The sequence below is a fragment of the Canis aureus genome, chromosome 9, assembly GCF_053574225.1.
Source record: "Canis aureus isolate CA01 chromosome 9, VMU_Caureus_v.1.0, whole genome shotgun sequence".
Taxonomy (NCBI): Eukaryota; Metazoa; Chordata; class Mammalia; order Carnivora; family Canidae; genus Canis; species Canis aureus.
In genome coordinates this window covers 37,692,160-37,713,399 of record NC_135619.1, presented here as the reverse complement: position 1 = coordinate 37,713,399, position 21,240 = coordinate 37,692,160, and the positions used below count along the sequence as shown (strand labels likewise).

The following is a 21,240-nucleotide window of genomic DNA, read 5'->3' as shown; positions in this document are numbered from 1 at the left end:
AATGCAAATCAAAACCACACACACACTAGAATGGTTATAGTAATAATAATAACAAGATGATAGGTGTTGGCAAAGATGTGGAGAAATCTCACTGGTGGGACAGTAAAGTAGTATAGCTACTCTGAAAACAGTTTGGCAATTTCTCAAAATGCTAAAGAGTTACCATATAACCCAGAAGTTCTACTCCTAAGTATATACCCAAAAGAAATAAAAACATTTGTTCACACACACAAAAATGTATATGAATGTTCATAGCAGTATTGCTCATAATAGCCAAAAAAATGGAAACAACCCAAACTTATTCATTAGCTAGTGAATGAATAAATTCTATGTGGCATAGCCATACAATGAACATTCAATTCCTTATCAAATAGATAAATTTGTATTTTTATTGCATGATATTTTTGTGCAAGACATCTTGAATATACACCTGTGTAAATTATAGTTCATGGTAAATAGTTCTTTTTTTTTTAAACATTGGTATTTCTTTTTTTAAAGATTTTATTTATTTATTCATGAGAGACCCAGAGAGAGAGGCAGAGACACAAGCAGAAGGAGAATCAGGCTCCACTCAGGGAGCCTGATGCAGGACTTGGTCCTGGGTCTCCAGGATCAGGCCCTGGGCTGAAGGCGGCGCTAAACCGCTGAGCCACGAGCGCTGCCTGGTAAATAGTTCGTATGTGTTACTAGCAGCAGAGTATCAATCTCAGTAAATAATTATAGAAAATCTCTTACTTTCTATAAAGTTCTTGAATTCTTTCTGATTAATCACAGTTATATAGAACTTTAAATTCCATTATGAATGCCTATGTGTATTCTTAACACATTCATTTTTATTTATTTACTGGAGAAGTTATAAATCAGATGACCTATTTCATCTGTATGTAAAATAAATCTAGCCTTATGTCATCATTCAGACCCATAGCTATGAATTTCACCAGCAATTTAAATGTGAAAAGATATTAATTCACTGAGACTGACACAACAGTAAAGTCCATTAAAAAAGAGCTTGAGATACTTGCAAAAAAAAATCTCAACAATAAGCAAGTATGAAATCTAGTAGGAACATACTAAAACGGCACAGTATTTAGAAAGTTTTAAATAGCATAATGAAAAAAATAGTATACAGAAATATTTTCAAGAGGCTTACTTAAGTAATATTCACAGCCAAGCAAAGACTACAAGGGAATGAAAATGCAAACCAACGATATCATTGCCTCAAGATATAACATCAAGAGCTCAATATATACCATCAACAGAAGTAATGCTGATAGAATAAGGTATCCTGATAGGAACTCTCCAGAATCACACACAGAAATGCAATGTTTAATCCTGTTGTTTACAATGAATATGAAAACATTCCTGGGAGAATATCTAAAGCCAGATATTTAAATGAACAATGCTTCTTGCAAATGGAACAATATCTTTTGAGAATAAAGCTTAAAAATAAAAAAATAGATATATACATAGAAGCAGATTTCTAAGACATCTAGTACATCAGAGTTGTTGAACAGTACTGGAAATCTCAGTAAGTTGATCTCAGTACATGGTTTTCAATTTTAAGGGATTTGGCCTTCTACATATTCTAAATATTTTACTTTATTCTTTATGTAGTTTAACACCAAAGACTACTTCTGGGTTCTTTTTAAATGATTTAAGACATCAAAATTATAAATTCCAAAGTGGTGACTTTGAAAAATTGTTACTACCAAATTGAGTAAATCTGCAAACAGAAATGTTTGGAACTTTTTAGTGAATATGATCCTCATACTCTGGCAGATTCCTTAATTAGTATACAAAAGCAGACCCTTTCAATTGGTTTCATAACTTTTTTGCCTCTTTCAGTAAACAGCCAAAAACTAATGTTACACATGTTCTTTCTTTGGATAAGATCTAATAAATTATAATGCTTAGAAACACTAATTCATTTGGAATAGCTCACTAACTGAATAACATTTCAAACTATTTTATACAAATTAGTATAGTATGTAACTTGGATTTTTTTTTTCTAGCTTGGATTTTGTATGTCCCGTATTACCTAGAAAAAAACAGAATATATTATATATATATAGAGGGGGAGGAAATATATATAGAACCTGCATATATAAAGAGATTTATTATAAGGAATTGGCTTACTTGATTACAGAGGATGAGAAGTCCCATGGTCTACTGACTGGAGATCCAGGAGAACCAGTGGTATAGTTGCAGTCTGAGTCCAAAAGTCTGAGAATCTGGAGAGTTGACGGTTCAAAAATAGTCAAAGGTGCCCTGGTGGCTCAAGCATCCAACTCTTGATCTTAGTTCAGGTGTTGATTTCAGGGTCATGAGTTCAAGCCCTGAGTTGGGCTCCATTCTAGGTGTGCAGCCTACTTAAAAAAACAAAACAAAACAAAGAAAAACCAGTCACAGAGACCAAATGCTTCCTTACTCTGCCTTATGTTCTTCTCAGAACTTTAATAGATAGGATGAGATTCATCGACATTGAGGAGAGCAATCTGCTTTACTCAGTCTATGGATTCAAATGTTAATCTCATGTGGAAACATCTTCAAAGACATACATTTAACTAGATAACTGGGTACATTGTGTTCCAGTGAAGTTGATATGTGCAATTAATCATCACAATTTCCATAAGAAAATTACCTTTTAAAAGCTCAATTTATGTCTATAAATCCTTAACATTTCAATGAACTTCTACAGAAGCCTCTATTAGTCATATATGGGAGTGTACTCATATACTTTATGAACTAAATATAATCATCATCCTCATTTTACTGATGTGGAAATTGAGGATAAGTAGCTTGCCAAGGTTACCCAATTATTACATGACAGGTCTGTGGTTCAAACTCCAGTCTGTTTAACATAAGCAACACCATCCTTAACCAGGTCACTCTGACTAGCCAGGAAGGAACAATTAAAGGGTTGTGTACTGGAGGCAGGAAGACAATTACAACCCTGTGACAATGTGGATACCAATCTTAGAATGATTTCAGTACTCTTTGATGAAAAATAAAAAAGACTAGGATGTATATCTGTATCTCAGAAGTTGTATGGGCAGGTATGAAGGAATGCAAGGAGCCAAGGGTGACTGAAGTTCCAGTTTGAATATCTTCTATTCGAACTATCCAAATTATTACATTTGATTCTCATGTAAGTAATAATTGCAGATTGCATTTTCCCAGAATAGAAGGCATAAAGGGTTCTGAAATGAGTGTTTTTAATTGATTCACAGAAACCATATATAGTGCAATAATGAGAAACAGATAGTCTTAATCCTAACAGATCTTCCTTTCTCTCCCAAGCTGGTAGACAGACACTGGCTCTTGCCAGACTGCTATCCTCAACATATTGAGTTGATGAATTTGTAACAGAGGGAAACATGGAGGGATGGAGTGTAAGAAGTAATCCCCCTCATTTATGATCTCTGGGCATATGGCTAGGAACAGGAGGAGAGAAAACATTGTGACTACTGACATTTGCCAGTCCTACCATGAATTTTGATAGAAAAATTCATTAACTTTCTTTCTTTTGAAATGTTCATTGTTACCACCTTAATACAACAAAAAGCTTTTCCCAAAAAACACCCCTCATGATTAGCAGTATTAACTCATTGGGAGACATTGAAATTAGCTAAGTCCCTTTAGCTAAGTACGAGAACCACACTGGCCAAAATACTCTGCATAAAGTTCATTAGTTCATCAGCCGTCTTTCAAAAGCACAGTATCTACTTCTGATTTCTTAGACATTTCTTCAACCATGACTTTAGCTTTTGACTTATCAGCAAAGTCCTGCCAATACTTTAGAGAAACTACTGGAAAGGAAGGTTGAGTTTGGGAAGAGGAACCTTAAAACCAAAATTAACACTTTCTTGGCTAACTGTTCCAAGGGCAGTTGCGGAATTTAGGGAGGCACAGCTAGGGTATTTAAAAGCGCAACAGGGGGTGGCCCCCTTCCATCTTTGGAGGCTCTTAGTTTATTAACATTTTTTAAAATGATAATACTTGAAGTGTAGCATGTCTACACTTCATACTTTTAGTGGAAAAATACAGTACAACATAATTATGCTATTTTAGAAGATAATTACATTTGCAAAAGTTACATATTCATAACACATGATGGTGCTGGACTATTATTTAATCAGCCACAAGGATGAAATTGTATGATGAAAGTCATCATCTTGCAATGTGTTCAGTAGCTCTCATTTGGAGATCCACATTTGAAGCTCTTCACAAATATGGGCCTCAAATAAATGGTGTTTCAGGTCCCCATTAGAGTAGGGCTAGGTCCGACTCATTTGACCGAAGAAAAGAGTTCACAAATAGATCTCAGACTGAGTTGGCAAATAATACTGTTTCTGATACTGATACTGTTGTCTCCTATGTCTTTTTATCAGTTTTCTCCCTAAGAAACATGTTTTTTGATGGCATATTTTGAGTGCTTGTTACTTAGGAAGTTATATAACTTGGCTCCTTGTAGGAGTGACCCAGAATGCTTTATTCTTCGCCAAAAATTTCTTTCGATCTCACAACACATTCCTTTCTGCAGAACCTCTGCAACAATGCCAGCTGGATACTGAAGTCACACAGATTTCGGTTCAACTGCTCTGCCATGACTGGTTAAGTGACCCTAAGGAATAACCAAGCACTCTGAGCCTGCATCTCAACTGTAAAATAAGGATAATAATAGTCCTTATTTCATAGAATGATCTGAAGATGAAATGAGTTGCTACAAGCAAAAACATTTCTGTACTGCCTGACCATGCAGCTGGTACTCAAGAAAAGTTCATCATGGTTACTGTTATTCTTTTTCCAGAGTTATACCCAAATTTTCTAAGCATCAGAGATTTTTTAAAAGACATAAAAACTAAATATATTTTTTCTTACTACTTTTTGATATCTTTAATGTTTCAGATGCTTTACTTATTTTAAAGGGTTTAGAAGCACTTATAATGCTGAAGTGAAATGTAGTACCAAACTCGGCCTCCAGATGTCAGTATGAACTCAACTGACTGAGGGTAGTTTCTATCAACTAGGACGGTTGAGGTTGCTCTTTCTTATGCATCAAATAAAATGACAAATGCACAATAACTATTCTTTGATTTTAGAAAGGTAATAGAAAGATCAGCTTCTTTGACTTCAGGAGATATTGCCCCATAAAATTAGTATTGAAAAAGTGGTTTCAGTGTCCACCTTTAACCACAAATAAAAATATGAATGGAGGGTTATATTTAACACTTGCTCTTGGGAAAAAATATTTATATGATTGTGATACATAGCCTATGAATCTTCAAAAATTATTAAAGAGTACCAGAGGCCATAATGAACATTTTCTACATTCTGTGGCTATACAGTATGCAGAGCCATTTCTACTAGAGAGGTAAATCAGATAATTGTTTCATGTCTATGAAAACCATGTTGATCACTCTATAAAGTGGCTCAGACTTTATAGAGTTTCTTCCAGAAACATCAGGAAGAAGTCTGTTTTTAGAGGGCACTATTGTCCATTTCATTCATTCAATAAATATTTATTGAATACCTACCTACTATGTTTCAAGCTAGTTTTACTTGACTTATGCTTGAACATCTTTGGTTCCTCTGCTAATGAACTGTCAGTATGGAAAGGGCAGAAGTAGTTAGGAAGCTTCTGTGTTACTCTAAGTTAGAGGCTATGATGGCTTGAAGGAGACTTGAGTGGAGCATCTAAAGGTGGTATTCAAGCAAGGATGTCTGCATGCTTCTGGTGCCTGGAAAGGCCTCCTAGATTAAGGACAAAACTGTTTTAAATTAAAGTCCACTCTGAAAATCAACCCATTAGCTAGCCAACCAAGCAACCAACCAACCAGAAAAAAATGAGCCCCCATAATCCTTTTATGCTAATTGGTTGCTTTTTGGAAAAAGACTAGATTGAAGTTACCAGAAAAGAAACCTTTTATTTCATCGTAGCGCAACAAGAAAAGTCAGAAAAAAGTGTCAGCAATGTTGCTGGTTGAGCACAGTGGTTTTTATGGGCAACAAAAAGTACAAGGCTTCTTCTGACCCTGGCAAAAATATTGGGACCAGGTTGCACTCATAAAACAAAGAATTTTCTATTTTCTCTGGAATCCTGTTTTTTTTTTTTCCTTTAAAATACCACACTTGTAGCAAAAATGCCAATTCAGTGTTTTTTTTTTTTAATTAATAAACTTTTTTTAAAAATGTGGTTTTGGGTTTAAAGGAAAAGTGGAACAGAAAATACAGAGAATTCCCACATACCTTCTTTTCCCTCTCCAAAGCAGTCTTCTCTGTTATTAACGTCTTGCATTAGCATGATACATTTGTTGCAATTAATGAACCAATACTGATACATTATTGTTAACTAGACCTTAGTTTACTTTCAAGTTCACTCTTTGTATTGTGTAGTTCTGTGCATTTTGACCACAGATATAGATAATATACTGTATCCACCATTACACTATCATACAGATTAATTTCATTACTCTAAAAATCTGTGCTCTATCTACTCTTCCCTCCCTCCCTTCCCCCAAACCTCATCCAACCACTGATTTTTACCATCTCTATAGTTTTTGCCTTTTCCAGAATATTATATGATTGGAATCATACAATATGTATCAGATCTTTTTAGACTGGCTTCTTTCACTTAATAATATGTACTAAGTCTCCACTATGTCTTTTCATGGCTTGATAGCTCGTTTAATTTTACCGCTGGATAATATTCCGTATGCGGGGGCACCTGGGTGGTCCAGTTGGTTAAGCACCCGACTCTTGGTTTTGGTTCAGGTCATGATCTCATAGTTGTGAGATCAAGTCCTGCATCAGGCTCTGCACTCAGTGTGGAGTCTGCCTGAGATTCTCTCTCCTTCTCCCCCTCTTGCTCATGCTGTCTCTGTCTCTCAAATAAATAAATAAATCTTTAAAAAAGTAATATATGTGTGGAAATACTAGTTTCCAGTCACCTATTTGGCAATTATAAAAAAACTGTTATAAACATTCACGCACAGGTTTCTCTGTGGACATTTTTAACTCACTTGGACAAATACAAAGGAGTGTAAATGATGGATTTCATGGTAATACTATTTTATCTTTGTAAGAAACTGCCAGACTGCCATCTAAAGTGACTGTGTTTTTTGCATTCCCACCATCAATAAATGAGTTTCTGTTGCTCCATATCCTCATCAGCAACTGATGCTGTCAGGGTCCAATCAAGTAGGAATCAACCATAACAGTGCCACATTGGGACAAAAATAAATATATACATATTTTTATATATTCATCCTTCCTAATAGGTATGTAGTTTTATCTAATTATTGTTTTAATTTGCAGTTCCCTAATGATATTTAATGTTGAGCATCTTTTCCTAAGTTTATTTGCCATCTGTGTATCTTCTCTGATGAAGAGTGTGTTCAGATACTTTGCCCATTTTTAAAATGTTGAGTTTTAAGAATTCTTTGTATATTTTGGATACAAGTTTTTTATTGGATATATGTTTTGCAAATATTTTCTTCCAGTCTGTGGTCTGATATTTTTAATTTTCTTAACATTGCCTTTGCTAGGGCAGACATTTTTAAGTCCAGCTTAGCAAGTATTTTCTTTCATGGATAGTGCTTTTGGTGTTATGCATGTAAAAACTCATCACCAAACCCACAGTGATCTAGATTTTCTCCTATGGTATAATTTAGAAATGTTCTTGCAGAAATATGTTGAAACCTTTTGTTTGCTGCTGGCCTCACTTTTCTCTTCTTCATCAGTCTGGCTTATCTGAATAGAGCATTTAAAAAGATGGGAGATGGTTATTTTCTATGTCTGCCAGATGCGAGATGAATATTTTTTTATGTCTGCTATTATATTTAAAATCATTTTTGGTATTCCAAATGTATTAGAATTTGTGTATTTATTTTTATTTCAAAATGTCACTGTTATGGTTGATTCCTAATGATTTAATGTTTTAGTTATTCTTGTTTAATATAGTTTATTAGTGTTTCCTTATATTTTCTAGGGAAATAATATTTGACCTCCTTTTTAGAATTTATTACTTTATCTGATTGCATCAAATAACTTCAGAATAATGTTTAAATGGTAATTAAAAGCAACTTATTTTTTTCCTGACTTAGATGGGACTATCTCTGTTACATATCTGGTTCTTTTTTTAAAAAAGATTTTATTTATTTATTCATGAGAGACATAGAGAGAGGCAGAGATATAGGCAGAGGGAGAAGCAGGCTCCCCGAAGAGAATCTGATGTGGGACTTGATCCCAGGGCTCTGAGATCATGACCTGAGCTGAAGGCAGACACTCAACCACTGAGCCACCCAGGCATCCTCATATCTGGTTATTTCTGAAAGATGCCCTCCATCAAACAAAGGGAGTTTCCAGGTCTTTTTAGCTTCTGAAGTGTTTCTCCAAAAGACACTGAATTTTAGCAGATGGCATTTGGCAGAACATCATTTTTCAAAATGATTATAGAGCGTAATGTATCTTCTTTATCTTCTGCATTTGTCATTTTAATTCTATATTTTTCTTTTTCTCTATATTCTTGATGAATTTTTCTTGATATTCTTCTAATTTGCATTTTTAGCAGTGTTTATTCTGGTATTCATTATCTTTATTGGGTGCTTAATACTACTAGCTCTCTTATTTTTAATATCTCAAATAACTTTTCTTTTTGCCTGATATTTTATATTTTTGAATTAAAAGATAAGCTTGAAATATTAAGCCACTTTTCTGTTTCCTCAATTCTGTTTGAGTGGTGGTCATTTATGTGTTAGCGCTTTGCCACTTCCTCTGAGCATTTAAAAAATGTAATGAAAATTTTATACAGTTTACTATAAATAAAATATATATAACTAAAGAAAAAAGATATTCAAAGGGTTCTGAAATGAGTGTCCAATTCTTCCTATAGAACTGGCTATAACTGAACTGGTGTGCTTAAAAGCAGTTTTTGAACTATAGATTTTAATTGTGTGTTTCATAATTTTTTTCATTTTTAAAAAGATTTTATTTACTCATGAGAGACAGAGAGAGAGAGAGAGAGAGAGACAGAGATATAGGCAGAGGGAAAAGCAGGATCCCTGTGGGACTTGATCACAACCTGAGCCAAAGGAGATGTTCAACCACTGAGCCACCCCTGTGCCCTGAATTTTTCATTTTCTGCCTTATTTAGAAGTGAGTCAACTTATGTACTATTGGTAGTTGTATCAATATTGTAAGTATTTATTCACTCACTTAGCATTTTAGTTCCTGTTATGTCCAGATTCTGTACTTCTGTGTTTGACTTTTCCTATCCTTAGTCCCAACTAGAAATAGATTAACTGAGCCAGCAATGAGGCAAACAGGTAAGTTTCTATCCTTGTATAGTTAGCCATGTTCAAACTAATGAATGAGGGAAACATTTTAGGAAATGGTAGAGCAACAATTTCTTGACTGGTCTTAAAAAACTTCTTTGCAAACACTTATGCTAGTTGTTCTCTGTACCAGCTCTTTCAATCTCACCGGCTTGCATGAAATTTAAGGGAGCTCAAAAAATCTCATTAATCAAGATACCTCATATGTTAGTGTTGTATTTTGGGGTAGGGGAACGGCAGAGGGAAAGAGAGAATCTTAAGAAGGCTCCAAATCCAGCACAGAGCACTATGCAATGCTCTATCTCATGACCATAAGATTGTGACCTGAGCCAAGATCAAGAGTTGGACACTTAACTGACTGAGTCACCCAGGCACTCCAGGGTAATACTTTTTAAATTAAAAATTATGCAAAAACCTATAAGCAAAATATCAAAATTTATTTAAAATTTTCCTATTGTTTCAGACTTTAATATGGCTTGAAATGGCACTCCTAGTAATCCAGTATTTAAATTTTTGATACTACTAATAATTTTGACTCAATTGAGTTTTTTGGTGCATGTCCCATTAAAATTTTGTACCCATGTCAATGAATGAGTGCTTAACTCTTTTCATCCTAGTCCCAGACCTTCTCTTTTACTACAGTGTGCACAACACACTGATTTACAGAATCATGTATTCTAACTTGACCCAACCTTATGAAACATCAGGTTTTCCCAGGCATCCTCCTCACCAAGTTCACTTTTTTTTTTTTAATACAATACTCAATTCAGGTAAACTAGACTAATGAAGAAAAGGGGAGGAAAACCAGTAATAGATTTCAACAAATTTCAGGAAGATAGAAAGTAAATAGAGGAATGATGCCTGATGGAGCAGCAAGAGAAAATCAGAACGTAGCACATGTAGAAAGTCATGGCATCAGTCTTAAAGAGGCTCAAGCCTTGGAAACTCTAGGGTAAGAGTTGGATGTGGAGCTAAAACCATAGGGAGTGATTAAAAAGTCTATATGCAGAACTGTTAACACCCCCATGCCTTCTTCAACACAACACCTCATAGCTACTATACTTCCCAAGCCCCAAATTGGAAGATATTTCTCTAAAGAAAGTCAGTGCCCCAGAAGCAAGGATTTCTACACTCTGGCACATAGCAGCCTCCTACTATATCAGCCATCTCCTCTCCCAGCCTAAAAGCAAAGCTTACCAGTTGCTATGGCTTTATGCATGTGCATTCTCAAATATTTATGACCATCTTTAGACCACTACTTAAGCACTGCTGAGTGTAGTCTCCAAAATAAGAGACCAAAATAAACAAGAAGGAAATAAATGGGTCTGAAGAAAATAGAGAAGTTTCGTAGAACAGAAGAGAGCCTGATTAGTCTCTTTAGAGAGCTTACAAAAGTATTTCATTCTGAAAACAAGAATTGGATACTAGGAAAAACAAACAGCACATTTTTAAATAAAAAGTCTTTGGACCTAAAAACCATTATCTTCAAACAAAAAAAATTAATAAAGGATTAGAAGATAAAGCCAAGAAAAAAATCCATAAAGTAGAGCAATGAGACAGACTCATATTTTTTGAAAGATATGAGATCCTGGGGAATCTATATAGGAAGTCTATCATCCCAGTAATGGGAACTCCAGTGTGAAAAAATATAACAGATTTTCCCAGAAATGAACACAATCACTTTTCATATGGAAAGGATCTCCATGGGCATGTAATAGTGAAAAATGAAAGTCTCATATGTTGAATCAGTAGGAAATTTCAGGGAAAAAAATCTGAAAAACAGAGACAGAGAGAGAAAAGTAGGGGTGGATTAAACAATGAGAATCAAACAATGAGATGCACACTGGCACTTGGGTTTTTATCACCAAAACTAGGTGCTAGAAAAATATGAAATAATATCATCAAAGCTATGAGAAAAAAAAATTTTAATCTCAATCCCAAGATTTAAGTACTAATCATCTATAGCCTGCCCAGTGAGAGCACTGATGCCTGAGTAGATTAATGTGTATTTATAATTTTTAAAAGCAGTTACCTTTGATAACAGAAGTAGAAAATTACCAAATGGGGGCACCTGGGTGTCTCAGTTGGTTAAGCATCCAACTCTTGGTTTGGTTCAGGTCTTGATTTCAGGGTCATGAAATTAAGCCCCATGTTAGGCTCTGTGCTCAGTGGGAAGTCTACTTGGGATTCTCTCTCCCTCTCCCGCAGCCCTTACCCTCTGCTCTCTCTCTAAAAAAAAGAAAAAAAGAAAAAGAAAAAAAGTGACTAACAAACAGTGCCAAATCCACAAATCTAAGCTTAGTGAATTTAATTTGTATTAGAAGGATGGCCAATAAGGGAAAAATACTCAAAAGTAACATTAGCAACTACTTTATAAGTATTTATTTTTAAGGCTATCTTTCAGACACACTTCTTTCATTTTACAAAATCAGAGGGATCCAGGGGCACCTGGGTGCCTCAATCAGTTAAGCACCTGACTCTTGATTTGGCTTAGGTTATGATCTCAGAGTCATGAGATCAAGCATCAGGGGACTTAATATTTTCTCCCTTTTCCTCTGCCCCTCCCCCATATCTAAAATAAATATATTTTAGCCAACACTACATCGAGAAGTCATCCATTAAGTTGGCATTATTGTTTATTACCAGGACACCTTTATTTTTTAATTTTTCCTTTTGAAAATTGGAAATAAGTTTAATTAACATATAGTTATTATTAGTTTCGGAGGTAGAATTTAGTGATTCATCAGTTGCATATAACATCAATGCTCATTACAAGGGCTCTCCTTAATTCTTACCACCTAGTTATTCCATTTCCTACCCACCTCCCTTCCAGCAACCCTCAGTTTGTTTCCTGGAGTTAAGAGTCCAGGAGTTCATCTCCTTCTCTGATTTCATCTTATTTTTCCTTCCTTTTGCCTATGTTCATCTGTTTTGTTTCTTAAATTCCACATGAGTGAAATAATATGATAATTGTCTTTCTTTGACCGACTTATTTCACTTAGCATGATACCCTCCAGTTCCATCCACATCATTGCAAAAGGTAAGAGTTCATTCTTTTTTATGACTAATATTCCAGTGTGTGTGTGTGTGTGTGTGTGTATACCAACCACATCTTCTTTGTCCATTCATCTGTCAATGGACATCTGGGCTCTTTTACATAGTTTGGTTATTGTGGACATTGCTGCCATAAGCATTGGGGTACATGTGCCCCTTTGAATCATTATGTTTGTATCTTTTGGATAAATCCCTAATAGTGCAATTGCTGGGTTGTAGGATAGCTTTATTTTTAACTTGCATTTAAATTTAGTTTGCATTCCTACCAGCACTGTAGGAGGGTTCCCTTTCTCTACATCCTTACTAATATTTGTTATTTCCTGACTTCTTAATGTTAGCCATTTGACTGGTGTGAGGTGGTATCTCATTGTGGTTTTGATTTGTATTTCCCTGATGCCAAGTGATATTGAGCATTTTTTCATGTGTCTATTGGCCATTTGTATGTCTTTGGAGAAATGTCTGTTCATGTCTTCTGCCCATTTCCTGATTGGATTATTTATTCTCGGGTGTTGAGTTTGATAAGTTCTTTATAGATTTTGGATACTAGCCTTTATATGATAAGACATTTGCAAATATCTTCTCCCATTTTGTAGGTTGCCTTTTGGTTTTGCTGTTTCCTTTGCTGTGCAAAAGCTTTTTTATCTTGATCAAGTCCAAATAGTTCATTTTTGCCTTTGTTTCCCTTGCCTTTGAAGATGTATCTAGTGATAAGTTGTTGCAGCTGAGATCATAGAGGTTGTTCCCTGTGTTCTCCTCTAAGATTTTGATGGATTTCTGTCTCACATTTAGGTCTTTCATCCATTTTGAGTTTATTTTTGTGTATGGTATAAGAAAATAGTCCAGTTTCATTCTTCCACATTTGTCTGTTCAATTTTCCCAACAAATGGTGTTGAAGAGACTGTTTTTTTCCTATTGGATATTCTATCCTGCTTTGTTGAAGATGAGTTGACCATAGAGTTGTAGGTCCATTTCTGGGTTCTCTATTCTGTTTCATTGATCTGTGTGTCTGTTTTTGTGTCAGTGCCATAATATCTTGATGATTACAGCTTTGTAATATAGCTTGAAGTCCAGAATTTTGATGCCACCAGCTTTGGTTTTCAACATTACTTTTGCTATTTGAGGTCTTTTCTGGTTCCGTGCAAATTTTAGGAATGTTTGTTTTAGCTCTGTGAAAAATGTTGATGGTATTTTGATAAAGATTGCATTGAATGTAGCATAGGCATTTTAACAATATTTTTCTTCCCATCCATGAGCATGGAATGTTTTTCCATTTCTTTGTGTCTTCCTCAGTTTCTTGCATAAGTGTTCTACAGTTTTCAGAGTACAGATCCTTTACCTCCTTGGTTAGGTGTGTTGCCAGGTATCTTATGGTTTTTGGTGCAATTATAAATGGGATTGATTCCTTGATTTCTCTTTCCTTTGCCTCATTGTTAGTATATAAAAATGGAACTGACTTTTGTGCATTAATTTTATATCCTGCCACTTTGCTGAATTCCTTTATGAATTCTAGCAATTTGGGGGTAGAGTCTTTGTGTTTTCAACATGGAATATTGTGTCATCTGCAAGAGTGGAAGTTTGACTTATTCTTTGCCAATTGAATGTGTTTTATTTCTTTCTCCTGGGGCAGCCTGGGTGGCTCAGTGGTTTGGTTTAGTGCTGCCTTCAGCCCAGGACGTGATCCTGGGGACCTGGGATTGAGTTCCACATCGGGCTCCCTGCATGGAGCCTGGTTCTCTCTCTGCCTGTTTCTCTCTCTCTCTCATGAATAAATAGATAAAATATTTTTAAAAAGTAAAGTAAAATAAAAAATATTTCTTTCTGCTGTCTGATTGCTGAGGCTAGGACTTCTAGTACTATGTTAAACAACAGTGGTGAGATGGAGATCCCTGTCATGTTCCTGACATTAGAGAAAAAGCCCTGTTTTTCCCCATTGCAGATGATATTTGCTGTACTACCAGGAAACCTTTAATCATGTCCTTGAGCAGGAGACCTTAACCACTTTGTGAATTATTTTGCCCCACATCAGGCTCCATACTCAGCAGGGAATCTGCTTCTCTCTCTCTCTCTCTCTCTCCCTCTACTTCTCCCCCCCCATTGATTCTCTCTCTCTCTCTCTCTCTCTCTCAAATAACTACATAAATCTTAAACACACACACCAAAAAAAAACAAAAACAAAAAAAAAACAAAAACAAAAACAAAATCAGAGGGATACATTTTAGATCAACCCACTGACTAACCCACCCTGGATGGAAAGTCTTGATATTACCAATCACTGAAGAGTTTAAAGCAAAGTAAAAGTCCTCGAGGCCAAATAGAAGCATGTTTTGGGTTGGCTGTAGGCTCAAAAGCTTTGGGAATGAGAACTGAACACACAGCTTCACAGGGACTAAGAAGTGATAACACAGCAATTACTTAAAAGCTGCTAGTTTTTTCTCCTTTTCCAATATGGTTCCCTTGATTCTGTTGATTCTAATAATGTCCAATATTGTTCATAGGTGGAGGTATAACTTCACTTACTGAAAAGCATTCCCTCTTCAGGAAATAAGGCAATTTCCAGCTGTATGGGATCACCAGGACAAGTCTTTTTGCTTTCCATGGCAAGAGAGGCCTATGCAGACACTAACTACAGACTTAATTATTAATAACATCCAGATCATGTACTCAGTATTTATGAGTGAAGTCTGAACCACATGGGATTATATTCAGCAACATAAGGGATAAAATCATTATATATACACAGCAATGGGAGAAGTAATATTTGTTATGTACAGTCCCAAAACTAGCTTCTAGGTGAAGTATGTGTACCATTATCAAAAAGATTCCTAAAGAGTCTTTAGCAATAGGAGTATAAATAAACTGTTTCCATTAAGGAGGCAAATAGCTTAGTGAGGATTCATTGGCACCTGAGTGAAGGAGACCTCAAAGAAATTATTTTTATCCTCTCTGAAGTTGAGAACAATACACCTGCATGATATATTTGGATTGTTCAAGGAGGCTGGCTTGGCACCTTAAACCTTTTGTGAGAAGAACCATGAAGCAGAAAAAGAGATCACTTGAACACTCAGCCTAGAGCTGAATAACTTGTTAATAACACAAATCTTTCTTTAAGGGTTCAACCATTAAAATTTTAAGGAGCTCTGATAAGCTGGGATAGGACAATTTTCATTTAATGTTCTAGTCTATTCCATCCCCAGAAAGACTGCTGAGGGTGCCATCATGGTGCTGTAATGCAAGGAGAATAAAGGTGAATTCTACAACACTGAACATTATGGGTATATTCCATTTTCTATTCTAATTATTTTTACTCAACACTAAATAATATATCATATTCCATGTCACTGAATATTATTCAAGGAAATATTTTTAAGGGTACCTAATACTTCAATTGGGTGGATGGATCAAAGTTCATTCCATTATTGTTGTTTAGGTGGTTGCCAGTTTTTCTGATTTATAAATAAACCTGTAATATAAATCATCATATAATTTTTTGTGGCTTTATCTATCCTTAGGATATATCTTTAGGGAAATTGCCTATGACTGTTGAACATTTTATTGTATCTTTATATAAGGATAATAAAGATAAGTTCCATAGCATCCCACAGTATGTGTTGGGATTTGGCACTACTGACATTTTGGGTCAGATAATTCCTTATTGTGTGGGGCTATCATGTATATTAAAGGATATTTAGCCACATCCATATATAACCCAGTTGTGATAACCAAAAATACCTACAGAGATTGCCAAACATTCCCTGGGGGGACAAAATCACCTCCTGAGTTAAGAACCACTGGTCAAAGAACAGGCTTTACTGGGAGAATTTAGGCCAGGAGAAGGCATACATCCTTCAGTTTTTGCATATTCCCAAAAGAAGAGTGCTGGGCCTGGGTACTACTGAACAGTCACAAATCTCTGAATATTTGTGGGTCTGGAGACTTCCACCCACCATTGCTCTCCATTCTGAGAGGCCGAATATATAGACAATGGCCAGATCATACATGACAATAGAATCCATATCTACCACCTCTACAGCAACCAGTCTGGGAAGCCAAACCATAGCATCTGCAGGAATCTGCCTAAAGTGATCAGACCTTGCTCAATCATTGCCAGCTTCCCTTGTTCACCCCTACTTCCAACTTGGAAACAATCAGAGTAAGCCAAAAATGTACCCTTCTCACCCCCACCCCCGTAATCATATGAGATGCCCTGCTTCCAATTAGCCCTTTCCAGCTTCCCCACACCAACCATCTCTGATCAGAGCACACCTGAAGCTTTCCTTTTTCTCCCTATAAAAATTTTCCATTTCCCTTGCTTGCCTTTGCATCTCTGCCAAATGCAAGTCATGGTGGGTGACTCTCTTGCTATAGCAAGCTCTGAATAAACAACCCTTGTTTGTTCTCAGCTGAGTAGTCTTCATTTATTTCCACAATCCTTATTGGTTAGGCATAATATCAACTTCATTAGAAACAAACAAGAGTGTTTAGGTGCCAGGCATTCTGGCTTTAGATGCAGCATTTAGGGATTTGTCTAGGAAACACAGCTGCTTTGCACCTGGAGATGTTGGGGTCCGTGGGAATTTGTAGGTCCTGCTGCGGATGGTGTAAGGGACAGGGGTGGGAGGCTCTGGCACAGGGGAGATTCCCCTAGTCCCTACCATCTTAATATCCATGCTACCTGGAATGAATTTCCAGGGTCACAACTGGACCAATTTACTCATTGCACCTTAGTTGCATTCTTGTCATGATGAGATAGGCAGGGGGAATAACAGGGCCTTATTTCTGAGACCAGAGATGGAGAGAAGTTACTTGTTGCATCTGCTCCCCCCTATATCTGTAAATACATCCCAAATCAAATTTAAAAAAGGCTATAGGGGCAGCCCGGGTGGCTCAGCGGTTTAGTGCTGCCTTCAGCCCAGGGCGTGATCCTGGGGTCTTGATATCAAGTCCCATGTTGGACTCCCTGCATGGAGCCTGCTTCTCCCTCTGCCTGTGTCTCTGCCAATCTCTCTCTCTCTCTCTCTCTCTCTCCTTGTGTCTCTCATGCATAAATAAATAAAAATCTTTAAAAAAAAAAAAAGAAAAAAGGCTACAGTGTTCTTCCTTGCCCCCTGTCTCCCCCTGATCCTGGGGTTTTGCTTGGGCAAACAGGCCATTCAGATCAGATTTGACCCATGTATCTCAGTCTGTTCAGGCTGCTATAACAAAATATCATAGACTGGGTGGCTTATAAACAACAGAAATTTATTTCTCACACTTCTGGAGGCTAGAAGATCTGAAATCAGAGTTGCTACTATCATGATTGGGTGAGGGACCTCTTCCAGGTTTGTAGTCACCACTTTCTTGCTATGTCCTCATGTGGTGAAACGGGGGCTAGGGACCTCCACAGATTCTCTTTTACAAGTGCTAATCCCAAACTAACCAGCTCCTAGTTGGCCACATAATCATGAGGATAAACAATGGATACTCAGAGACAACTTTCTTTACTCAACCACTCTGTTCTTTACTTTCAGCATAGTATTCAATATATTACATGAGACATTCAACCTTTCATTATAAATAGGCTCTATGTTAGATGATTTTTGGCCAAAGTAGGCTAATGAAAGTGTTTGGAGCATTTTTTTAAGGTAGGCTAGACTAAGGTATGAAGTTTGGTAGGTATACTAAATGTATTTTCATCTTATGATATGTGGTGGGTTTATCCAGACATAACCTCATTGTAAAGTCAAGGAAGATTTGTGTTGTTAGACGATAAACTGAGACATATTAAAATCTTTAGGAGTTTGAGTGAAAATAAATTTGAGTTGGGTGGTGCCAAAACAGAAGTGGTTAGTACTCCATCAACAGGAGCTAGGGACAAGACTTACAGAAAAGACCTAGAAGCAAAGTGAGGAAATTATTTGATGGGCTTTAGCTTAGGCAGTGCCTTATTTGGGAAAGTCTAATGGCTGTTTATAATTGGTTTTCCTCAGGTTTTGATTTCTTAACCTTGAAGCTTAGGTCTTGGTTTGCTTACTTAGGCTGCCAAGCCATTAGAAATCACCTCAATCTAATGGCCTCCCTATTTAACAATTTTTATGTAAAAATTGGTTTTGCTTCTCTGGAAAACCCAGACTAATACAAGGTTAAACGCTGTTAATGAGCAAGTGCCCCTAAGTCTATGATTCTTGCATGGCCAGTTTTACATTCTGTATACCTTGATCACGAACATTCCAAAAATAATCGGTACAGGCCTCAAATTCTTGCAATTCTTTGTTGTATAGCATCTTTTCTTCCTTATCAGACCATAATGTCCCATGGAAGTTTATGCAGGGATTTAAACTCTAGATGTTGACCTGGCAGACAGGAAAGGAGGTGGGGTTGCTTCTGAGGGGAACATTTGGCAGCTTGTCAGGGAGAAGTTCCTGCATTATTTTCCAGCACAACTCCTTTTATCAGGGAAAGGTGAGTCACCTCTGCAAGCTCAGGGGGTCCAGAGGTGAAGGATGTATACAGTCAATATCCTCAGGAGTATCCATCCAGATTTCCCTGTCTCAAGCTTCAGGATGCACACTAGGGTCCTAGCTTTTGCATAATAGACCTGCTTTGACTGAGTATTCAAAGGTCACTAGAGCACCGTGACTCTAAGAACTAGGTTTTCAACTTGTTGTTCAGCTATGGTCTTCCACCACAGGACATAAAGGTCTTTTCGTAAACCACAGAAAGGCTCTCTGGCTCTCACATTTATCCAGTAACTGCAGACACAAACATGCCTTTGTCTATGTCTATAGTAATACCTGTGTCTATATATAGAGAATTCACACTTTGGTTTTTAAAAACACACTGAACAATATTTCATAGTGTTGAAGACGAAATTTCCTCACTTTCACAAAAAGGATAATGCTATAATTTATGGATCATACTTTCTGAAATAAATCTCTCAAGCCATATTTTGGGGTTAATATACTTTTTGTTTGATAGGGTTTTAAAAGATGCATACAATTTTAAGAAACAAGGGGTTGATGATTAGAAATAATGTGTAAAGAAAGAGATCCCAGTGAAAATAGCTTTAAATAGTTTTGTATATATTTCTACCATTATTAAAACACATCATGGGAAAAGAAATGTAGGCACAGCTTTCAGAATGAGCTTCTATTGTATACAAATGCAGCATGAGTCCAAATGTGGGGTGAGACTGATATGGGGAAGGTTGACAAATTGATATTTGCATTATATTCTTAAAGTATTTTTCTTAATGACATCACAAAATTAAAATAAATTAATAAATTTCAACACGGAAATATAATGCACACATGGGGTTTATGGAGAAATTGTTTGTTTTTCTTTTCCTCCTTCTTTTTTGACACTTTTGGACATGCTCTATAGAGGGAGGCACTTTGTAGTTCGGGTGGAGGAAACCTACTGAGCATTGATATCCAGCACTTGGCTTCTTTCTGTTCTTCTTCAACTTATATTTCAGATGGGTCTTTATGTAACTTAGATTCTATTGCTTCAAAAAAAAGTTGGTTATTAAGTTAAATAGAAGAGGGGATCCCTGGGTGGCTCAGCGGTTTAGCGCCTGCCTACAGCTGAGGGCGTGATCCTGGGGCGTGATCCTGGAGTCCCAGGATCGAGTCCTGCATCAGGCTCCCTGCATGGAGCCTGCTTCTCCCTCTGCCTGTGTCTCTAACTCTCTCTCTCTGTGTCTCTCATGAATAAATAAATAAAACATTTTTTTAAAAGTTAAATAGAAAAACAATCCTGGCAAGATCATGGAGATTTCAAATTAATAATAAGATTGAAAAAGAGATGTCTTTATTCTCTTTTATAGAATTTGAAACTAAAGAGGCAAATTACATGCAAATAGTCAGATGGTGACTTTTCTCCATAGTATTTTCTTTCTATTCATTAGTACGTAGAAAAATGCCTCTTTTTAGGATCTGATCCTGAGAACAAATTAATACAAAGCATATCTAAAATTGTCACTGCTTTCAAGGAAAGAATATCAATTACACATATTCAAATTCTATTCATTCTTAGAGTACATGTAGAAGGTAAAAATTCTCTTTCCCTTAAAAAATTACCCTTTTGAATACTGTAATAAGTATAATATTTTACAATGAGTAATTTATCATTGCTACTGCTAGGAAACCTTTAAAATGAGAGAAAGAAAAGATAAATATATGTTAAAATCATTTGAAATGGGATTCAGATTTTGTTAACAAAACTATAGTTCAAAAAAAAATATAGTTCATTTTGTCGTGCCATTTATCTGTATTTCTGAGTTTAAAATTCTATAAATTCATTCCCTTTATCATCATAAGTCTTGAGAAATTTTTTGAAGAAGGAAAAGAAAATCACTCATAATTCATCCTAATATTTCAATACTAGAACTTTTACATTCCCTTCAGATCTTGTCATTTATTTTTCACAATTGCACTTTACATGTATGAAGAGGTACAGCTGAAAGAACATGAACTTTGAAGGCAAAGAGAACTAACTAGTGACAAATAACACAATAAACACCTTGTGATTTATCACAAGAATATAATTTAACTGTGTTTCCTAGAGCATAACACGACAGGAAATATTTTAAATGATAAGTCATTAAATTATTCAATATTTATCTGTAATTTCATAAATCAACCAGCTAAGATTAATACAGTATAATTATCAGAGTCAATAAGTATAATTGGAAGGCTATACTCACTTTTGATTTAAAATATTTGGTTAGCTGTCTCTGATCCAGCTTCTTCCAAATACTGCCTCCCAAAGCACACGTGCATGTGTGCATGCAGACATATATTAATAAAAGTAAAATATATCTAAGACTGAGGGTCCATAATGAGACATAATCTGAGTGCATATTTTAGTAACT

General features: G+C 36.0%; 2 long non-coding RNA genes across 22 annotated transcripts in view; one reads left to right on the top strand and one right to left on the bottom strand.

Annotated features, from left to right (window-relative positions):
* The window catches only part of LOC144320661 (uncharacterized), a 134,766-nt gene extending 128,995 nt beyond the window's left edge, over window positions 1-5,771 (top strand). For all 3 annotated transcript variants that reach the window (XR_013386261.1, XR_013386262.1, XR_013386263.1), the window contains one exon: window positions 4,544-5,771. This is a non-coding gene — a long non-coding RNA (uncharacterized LOC144320661). The remainder of the gene's footprint in view (window positions 1-4,543) is intronic.
* Window positions 1-21,240, bottom strand: part of LOC144320662 (uncharacterized) — a 183,828-nt gene that overhangs the window by 36,626 nt on the left and 125,962 nt on the right. For 18 of the 19 annotated variants that reach the window (XR_013386280.1, XR_013386275.1, XR_013386268.1 and 15 more), the window contains 2 exons: window positions 5,538-5,754; window positions 2,137-2,366 (listed from right to left, as the gene is read on the bottom strand). This is a non-coding gene — a long non-coding RNA (uncharacterized LOC144320662). Of the gene's footprint in view, window positions 1-2,136; window positions 2,370-5,537; window positions 5,755-21,240 lie in introns of all 19 variants that reach the window. The other variant, XR_013386266.1, reaches the window with a different exon arrangement.